The following is a 9,340-nucleotide window of genomic DNA, read 5'->3' as shown; positions in this document are numbered from 1 at the left end:
AAGCCAGTAATTTCTTATAAAAATCTCCCGCATTAATCCTGCCGATGGTTTCCCTGCGGTTCCTTAAGCTCTCCTCCAACCTTAGCCGCCTTGCTTTGATTCTTACTCAAATAGGCGCTAATTTGAGATAAATTATGCATCCACATGTAGCCTACCCATGCCAAGGAATATAAAGTGTGACACTGTGAAAGATGGTGAATTAAAGCAAAGTGTGATACCTTGACGGACTAATGGCAGATAGGTTAGGCCTGTCAGCCGGATGGTTTGTTGATCTGCATGTCACTTCACATTTGAAGAAGTAGAGAGGTCATGCTTATGATGTTTTGAAGGTCATTTGAAGTCATAGCTATTCCTGGAAGACCTTGCGGTGAGATGAAGAGCCCATGATATACTTAAATGAAGACACTCTAAAAGAATAAACAGAGTCATTTTTAGTTGTCCTTTAATTCCAATATGAATATCAAACATTTTTGATTCCATGCAGGGAAATTCAAGTGTCACAACAGCTGAAATACAAGAACAGATGCACACATAAGTAAGTTCAACAGTCAAAATGTATCTAATTTATCTAAATATGAGCATCTTTTATATGCCAGCGTAGCTCGAGAAATTAAAAGGTATTTAATTCTGTATATGCTGACGCGAAGTACACCGAGACAAAAATAGTAGCAAATAAACTGAGGCGGCAACAAAATCTGAATACAGAAAAAGCACTTGAGGGAACAAAAATTGTCTGGTGGTTAACGTGTCTCATGCCTGCAGACAGCTTAAAAAGCAGCTATTGCACTTGTACTGTAGCAGCAAAAACAAAGCGTGCTTCTAATAATGCAAAACCTGGATGTGTGCACTTCATCCCGAGCAGGTGTATTTATTGTCAGTTTGCTGGAAAAAAAAAACAACCCCAAAAACCTCTCTTCATTTACCCAGGCTGAATTTAAAGTGACTGAAGTAAACTACATGCAATCAAGATATTGGTAAAATAATATCCATGAGCTACTGTTTACTGGAACACCTGGGTCACCTCGTGTCCACTCTGTATCACAGTGACTGAAAAGAATCTGTAGATGGGGCTGTTGTCTGCTGTTTCAGCTGCCGTCTCTCGCTCTTTGGCCGGTCTTTCTGCTCCGTGGTGCAGGCAACATGGAGATCAACATCACACGCGGAGACCTTCCAGTCAGAGAGAGCTGGAGAAAAAGGAGACTGTGGGGAAGTTGAGGAAGCAGCAGAGAGCGAGCCGTATGATGTACAACTGTAATTTAGCGCTGCAGCAGGTCTTGAAATTGCCTTGCTTTATCAAAGGCAACACTCCTCCTTCCCCTGTCCCTAATAAGTAAGCTTAACTAATAATGAAATAAAGCGAGCAGAACATACTTTTGCCTGTGATGTCATGCCCACTTCCGCACGCCGGTCCGCCCATCATCTCAGATCTCTTAGTATCATTACGACGACGATATTGCTATTACGTTCTTAATAAAACTCAGTCAGCGGTGTGCTATCTCCCATCTTTACATTTTATTAACCATGCTTATGAGAGATGAGGGAAAAATGATGTGGCTAAGTAAGACGTCGCAGATAGGTGACAGATGTAATACAGGCTACACTGGAGCTCCAGTGAGAACAATTATCCAGCATAGACAAGGCAAGCTGGTGCTGAGATGATCTGACATCAAAAACTGTAAGCAAGGCAGTTAGTAGCACGATCATAGCAGTTCGGCTTTGCTTATAGTCAAAACTGGAGTTCCTAATAACGTGTAATACAAATATGAACTGCTCCAAAATATGCACAAGGCATCTTGTAAATCACAAAAACCAGATGCCTAGTCGTGTAACAGGATAAAGGGTGTTCAAAAGTTCTTTGTTTCTACCTTTCTTCTTTTAAAAAGATGGCTAACTTAAGAGATTTGTGTGTCTTTGTAATAAATGAATTGGGGTAATTGGATAACAGATTGCCAATCATAACAGAAAAGTAATAAAGGCATTATTTGGACAGTAATTGAGTCAGTAAGTCACTACCTTGGTCCAGCTTCTTTGCTTACTCATTAACTATCCTCCTTCATTTTGGAGGCTTTATTTGTTATCTCTCTGGTACCTAGGTTAAAAAAATCAGTCAGGTGGACAAAGCTTAAGTAAGGAAATACAACTTTCATGGGGATATTTTGGTATCCAATAAAAACCCATCCATGCCAAAAACATCACCTGATTTTCCCACAGCCGACACACAAACAGAAAACCTAGTTTGAGGTTTCTGTTGCAACATATCATTAAAGCAAAACAGACCTGTCATAAGGTGTTCACTGCTTTTTTTTTGAGAAGCTAACCAGTACAGCAAACTGCTCTACTACCCTTAATGTGCAGCAATGGGAGAAGCGGTATGAGGAGAGGGAAAAAGGATAACGACAGTGGAAGTTAGAGGAAGGGACAGGCGTCTCCTGCATTTTCTGGTCAGCTAGCAGAGCGTGGAACGAAGGGGCCAGCGGGCCAGCAGCCAGCTAATGGGGACCAGCAGTGAGCACGGGGCCAGGGACAGCGCTGACAAAAGGAACAGCGACAGATGCCATTATCTCAGCCTCATGCAGATACAATGGAGCTGGACAACACGGGTCCTGACACTTGCAGACATTTGTGAGCGAGCGTGTGGGCCGAGAGAAGGGGGCGTGTGTGTGTGCGTGCGCGTGCGTGCACTGTGAAGTTAATAGAACACGATGGAGGAGAAGTGGATTATCATGGAGACTACAATTTCTTGGTAACACTCTGAGCTCCGCTGCACCCCTTGCATGCATGCGTGCATGCGCGTATGCAATTCACGTGTGTATTTGAGTATAGCCTACATGACCTCATCTTGTTACAGAAAGACAGCTGGATCAGTCACCCATCACTTGCTTAGAATTCAGGGGCATCGTGGAAAGCGCACCACATTTGGTTTCATATTTCTCTGGGTGCTACTCTTGGACTTAAATTATGCAGCGTTCACTTCAACCAAGGATGTTCTGGTCATTTGGACAACCAAAAACGTGTCAGGGTGGGGTTTTCGAGGGGTGGGGGATATTAGCTGGCTGTGGTGATGCTTTTAGCAGGATTGGCAAAGGCAGAGAAGGGCTGTTAAGCAGCAGTTTTTGGGAGGGATAAGAAATGTGAGCTTTAGCCAGTGTAGTGCAGTGACATGGGACAGCGTTATTGACTGTGGCGGTGCATGCTGACAGTGGATTGTCAGCCCCTGCAGTCATTTGCCAGACTGAGCGAAAGCAAGGATCAGAGTTCTTGGAGCTTAGAGAACGAGAGAAAAGAAAGTGAGACAGGGAGGGATGGCACGGAAAGGAGAGCAGAGAGACTGGCAGCCATACAAATGCAGGAATATAAACATAATACACACACAAAAAAACACACACACACAAACACACACTGAGATGTGGGCACCCCGCAGAGTGTCTGACACTGATGCTGCCAGACTAATCAGGGTACTCTCCCACTCTTTCACTTGCTCATTAGTGTTAGAGGAGAAGCCAGACAGTTGTGACGTTGCAACGAGGTTTTGTCTTGCCGTTGTAACCATGTTTGGTGTGAGAGGGTAAGCAGTGATTTTAAAAGTGTTTGAAACAGGTCCGTGACATACTTTGAATGCACTCTCACATGATAGATTGAGTGGTAATATTTTTTGTTGTCGTTCGCTATGTAGAAGCTGTCTGCTTTAATAGACAGTAACTTTAAAATACAATATCTGAATACTTTTTACAGACTTGTAGCATCTCATCCCTGTGTAAGAAGGAATTTGTGTGGCTGCAATGATTCTGAAGGCAAAAAGCTGACCAGTGAAATCAACAGAGGCCGAATATCTCAGATTCAAGAGAATATTGGAAAAAATCTGATATTTTTTTCCATCTATTGCTTGAGAAATTTTTCATATATTCAAGCCACCCTTGACTCGTGAAGGCATTATTTTAAAATTCAAAACAGAAAAAGGGGGTCCAGGTGAAGACCTGCAGGAAAGCTATGACCAGGACACAGCGTTATGTTTGTGCCTAAAGTGCTTTCTAATTACTTAACATAACTTTATTTTGTCATTTCGGCCAACACCTTTGACATAATGTTTTGCCATTTGAGGTGTGGTGTATTCATTTTGTGACATATAATTAATACAAAGTCCCTAGTTTACATGATGAGGTTTTAGGTCAGATTTGCTGACCTTATCATAACTGTTTTGCTCTTCAAACTAAACAAAAAAATGTATCAGCCACAGGTTGTGTTTTGTAACAGTTTATCTCAAGATGTTTGTTTGATGTAACCTGTTTTAGTTAAAAAGGATGCATAAATCCTGAGATTTATGCATCCTTTCATATCAATCCACCGGTAACAAATGGAAAAAAATCATTTTTATAGGACTTTATTAATTCTTGAGAACACAAGGGGTTAACAAGTGACAAGATTCCAAAAGACCCTAGACCCTTTCTAAAAATAACATTTGAGGGAAAACCTGCTCGTGCATTAACCAGTGTGTCAGCAGTAAATCCTTCACAACACTCTCACACAAACTGACTTTATTAGCCGTTCCATTAATGCCCGTCTGTTTTTTTTATGTTTTCCCTTTACGGTCCCAGCATGACTTATACAACCACAGGTTTGCTTTTCGTGATTTGTTGCCCCTAAATGGAATAACAAGAGCAAGAAGAATACCGAAGCGGCTACTGCCAAGACATTACAAAGGCTGCTCGGCGCTGAACGGCACAAGGCAAAAGACTAGCGTTGTTATAGCTGTCAAAAAGGCCTCTGAGAATGCCCGCACCGAAGTGCGTTTAAAAGTGATGGAGTGGGCTTGAGTAAAGAGAGTTGGGAGCTTTTAATGCAACAGAACATAAGAAAACAAAGATCCTAAGGTCATATTTAAGTGTGTTATTGACTGGGGCAAAAACAAATCTAAACACAACTCATACACAGTACTTTAAAAGCTTAAACTAACTCAATAAAACTCACGTAGTTGAATGTGGGACCACTGAACAGCAGTCATAAAAAGAAGGTCTTTAAATAAACCAATAAAATGTATATTCAGATCTTAGGGAGAAGTACAGAAAAAAATCAAGAGTAATGATGCAGAAAACTCCCCCTTTGTCTGGCATATTATTACATATCGCATTATTGATTTTTACTGAAGCATCAAGTAGTGTTTTCGTCTCACAACCGTGTCTAACTGCTTTATATACTGTTAATATAGTCAAGCAATCCCAAAACTACAAGTTAGGTCATGAGTTAAATCGGAGACAGCCTGCGATGATTAATGTGGAGCAAAAAGGGCTTCCTGCTCTAATCTGTATTCATTTTTCTAAGACCTGCAAATTAAACAGCAAGAATTCAACACATTAAACGATTTCCCTTTGGGTGCATGAGTTTTCTGTGCATCCCAAAAGAGTTGCAAATTGTTCTTGAAGTTTTACACCGTGACAATGCTGCTTTTACTATATGTTATTAATGATAGGGTGGGGCACAAAATAGGACTGTGTTAGAGTTTCAGGATATTAATAAGAAAAGAAAGTTGAATGAAACCAGCACTTGGGTCCAAATAGAAAAACCTAATAAATGCAGTGAAGGAAAAAAACTATATTGGAGAAGAAGCATAAAGTCATTGAAAATGCCTTTTTCAGAGTTTCAAGGAACTTTGGTGCAGAAAGTTATGCGACTTATAAGAAAGGCAATGGGCATGGATACTAAAATAAAAATAGTGCTTCCATTTATGAATAGATGGACTTTGGAGGTGGCAGATGATCAAAGCAGCCAGATGATCAGACTGTAGATGGCTGAGAGAGCAGGGGTCGCAGGGTTATGTTTGTCTTTGGACACTGTGCACACTCTTGACTGGGTGCTCACTTGTTTCCCTCCCAGAAAACTTTGGAAACTTGGGAGTAGTTTCTGACTTTCGTCCCTCCTTCCTTCTTCCCTTCCCTGTTTCCTTTCCCTCTACCACTCAATCTGGGAGTCATGCTAATGACCCCGCTGTCTGCCCTGGCAGTTTCTCATAACACAACTTATCAGCACAGAGCAGGAGTATGGGTATTTTTAAACTCTCTTGCACACACACACACGCACTTACATGCATATACTTTCTTACTATTCAGTAGACTCGCGGGGAACCTGCGCTGAGGTCCAGATTGAAAATGTGATGTGTGCTAATGCATTCAGAACAGAGGTGAGGTTGGTCCTTTCCTTTTCTGTAAGCCAGCAGTGGGAACACCAGCCCCAATATGGTAAGCTAGAAAGGCGAGCACATTACAGTGGCTGAGTAATGAGAACCATGGAGCTCCAGTCATTCCCACATTCACACACACACACACACACAGAGGCTGGTCTGTGGGAGTGTGTGAAGCAGTATAAGACTCCAGCAGAGTAGTACCAGTGCTATCCTCTCCTGATGGTGATGCTGTGTGAAGTGCAGAGCTGTTCGACACAGACTCCAGCTGCTGCTGCCCTGTATTCAAATGGCACCACAAGACATCGGCACGCTGTCTCTTGGTTCTTATTAGACTCAGCCTCTCACTCTTTTTGTCTCTTGTCTTTTTTTTTTGTTTTTTCTTCTCCCAAACCTCTCAACTTATGTACACCCGCGGCATCCCACTTTTGCTTTGCTTCCCCCCCTCTCTCTCCGCCTCCCCTTTTCTTTACTTCTTTCCTCTTCTTGTCATGTGTTCTGTGCTCTTGTGACTGTTAGGCATCAATTTGTGGCACATCAAAAGATGTGGAGGGGGAAAAGAGGATGCATGGGGAGAGAAGTTTATAAGTATTCTTAATTTATTTGCTGAGTGCCTTCAAAGGAACATCTGAGAATCTCAGCGCTTTATTTATGTCAATTGCTGTTTTGTTTTGTTTTTTGTTGCTTTTTTTATTCCACAGTCATGCAACTTTTACTTGTAAAAATCGAAGTGGGATCAGTCAGGGTGTGTACATGTGCTAAAAATACACATTGTGCATGCAGTACATGTCAGTGTGTGCATTTGTATTTGTGAGGGGGTGTTCTGTGACAGCAAACATTTTCACGAAGCGTAATAGAGAGGTGAGACACTGGAGTTTGCAGCATGCTGGTTTTCCACTTTATCACGTGCACTCAGGTCCACACAAAGTACAAACAATGAGTCAGCCTTATATAAAGTATATGAGGGATGTATGTGTGCAGGATTATGGTGCACTGTTGGTTATCTAAAGTTTGGAAATAATGTTTAAACAACACATTTACACATTTCGAAACCTTGAAAATGTATTCACAAGTTATATATAGAAAACAAGTAATTTCCCCATGGGGATCAATAAAGTATCCATTATAGTCACACCGACATATTCTTGCTTACTGTAACATGTTGAAAACTACTTTTAGGGAATTTTATCTTAAAAAAATGACAATATTGCTATGTAAGATGCCTACTGAAGGGGAATTGTTTTATATATATATTTCACACATGGTGTCAATAGGATCTATATGCTTAAAGGATGAACAAATTTATATAACTGAAAGAAGCAAGATGAAGGAAATTCAAACATGAAAAGTAACAACAAAAAATAATTCATAATTCAAGTTTCCAAGAGGTAATTATTATTATAATTAAATAATCAATTTCATCACTTAAAGCATTAGAAATAATGAAAAAAATACAGGCCCATCAGACTAATGCCTGGTAAGTATAAATACTTAATTTTTTGCTTAAAAAATAAATAAATAAAATGCTCTATAGCGCAATAAAAAAGGTAACTTACACATAATGTATCGCTCAATATTGGAATACGATTATTAATGTCACATTTGAATGCCAAACCACTCTGCATTTAATTATTTGTTATTATTCATTTCCGTCTCTTTTCTACAGGTCACCCCCAACTGGTCTGGCAGATGACCGCCTGTCCCTGAGCCTGGTTCTGCCAGGGTTTTCTTCCTGCTAAAATGGAGTTTTTCCTTCCTGCGGTTTTCTCTGTTTTCTTTATATTATTGTAGGGTCTTTACCTTACAATATAAAGTGCCTTGAGGCTATATGAATTAAATTCAATTGAAACTGGACAACAACAAACATGAAGGGCACATAGAAAAAAGGAGTGTAGAGAGTGGAGTGACGGCATACTGGATGCAGGTGGTCTTATGTAGCAATAGTGAGTTTAAAGACTTACCTGTTCTTCACCTGTTTCTCACTTGAACCGGAAAACAGACGTGATGAATTCGAAGCTACCGGTAGCTGAAAAATGAAGTTGACCTCTGGTGAGTGCGCATGCTCGACGGCTGCCTGAGCTAACTTTACTAAAATGTTAGCACAATAAGCTAGTTTAAAAAGTCCTCGGCAGAAAGCCTGAACTTCTTGTATTAAAAATGGAACTTGCACAATATATAAGGACAATCTCCTCATCAAAAAACACTAAGGCTCTCAAGACTGTTAACATCTGTAACCGATTGAAACTGCTAACTTGATTTTGGCTCTTGCAAACTTTTGTTTATTTATGTTCCCCTTAATTTATTTTATTTTTTGTACTCACTTTTGTCTCACTGTCCTTGTCACTCTTTCTGTTCCTCATTGTACTACCACAATGTTATCTTTTATGTGATCCCTGTTTTACTTGACTGTATGTCTATAATGTGATAAATAAAGTTTAAAAAAAAAAAAGCTAGTTTAATATCAGTGTGTGTAAGCTAGCAAACCAACAGTCAGACTACGATGTAAATAAATGAGAACCACAGACCGGAGTAAAGTTTAGCTCTGAGGGTGGAGAGTGGACTCTGGCTCCAACCAGCAATACTGACGGGATTACTGTGTATTTCACAGGTGGATGCTGTCATCACCAGTATTGAAAGACGAACAAGGCTAAATTCAACTTTAAATAGACTACATGGTGCGTTTTGGTAAGTACTCTGTAGTGACGTTCAACTAATTCCCGTTAGTACACTGTTTGTTGGGTTAATTGTTAGTTTTTTTGATATAATTGTAGGAAATAAACTGATAATTAATCCAACAATGATTACAGTAACTACAGGATAGTTAAATAAAACACTGATTGGGTAGTTCGGATGCTATTAATTGTATCTTTTTGTCAAAGAGATACATCTAACAGTAACTTACTAACTAATATGGCTGATTCAGGCTAGCTGCTTTGGTCTAGTTGACCAAAAGATGTCTTATTTCCTATTTTTTAATTTCCTATCACAGTAAAATGCAAAACAATTTCTGCAATCTAAAAGAGACAGAAGTTACCAAAGAAAATTTCCCCCAATCTTTTCTGAACTCACTGAAAAACCAAACTGGACTAAAACAGCAGAAAACAAGCAAAACAAAAATAAATTTTGTTTTGAATTTGATAATATCTTCTAGTAGAGCTGTGCCAGCTG

The 9,340-nt window shown here is 40.0% G+C and overlaps 2 long non-coding RNA genes across 3 annotated transcripts in view; one reads left to right on the top strand and one right to left on the bottom strand.

Moving 5' to 3' along the window:
- Positions 1-406: 406 nt before the first annotated feature.
- On the bottom strand, positions 407-8,558 carry LOC113032742 (uncharacterized). The gene is made up of 3 exons (XR_003273922.1): positions 8,494-8,558; positions 8,134-8,198; positions 407-1,184 (listed from the first exon to the last, which is right to left on the bottom strand). It is a non-coding gene; the product is annotated as an uncharacterized LOC113032742 (long non-coding RNA).
- The window catches only part of LOC113032743 (uncharacterized), a 75,909-nt gene continuing 74,703 nt past the window's right edge, over positions 8,135-9,340 (top strand). Inside the window, exons 1-2 of one of the 2 annotated variants that reach the window (XR_003273924.1) lie at positions 8,135-8,221; positions 8,781-8,857. This is a non-coding gene — a long non-coding RNA (uncharacterized LOC113032743). Of the gene's footprint in view, positions 8,222-8,780; positions 8,858-9,340 lie in introns of those variants that run through there. The other variant, XR_003273923.1, reaches the window with a different exon arrangement.

Source organism: Astatotilapia calliptera, chromosome 11 (genome assembly GCF_900246225.1).
Source record: "Astatotilapia calliptera chromosome 11, fAstCal1.2, whole genome shotgun sequence".
Classification (NCBI taxonomy): domain Eukaryota; kingdom Metazoa; phylum Chordata; class Actinopteri; order Cichliformes; family Cichlidae; genus Astatotilapia; species Astatotilapia calliptera.
This window is presented reverse-complemented; position numbering and strand designations above follow the sequence as displayed.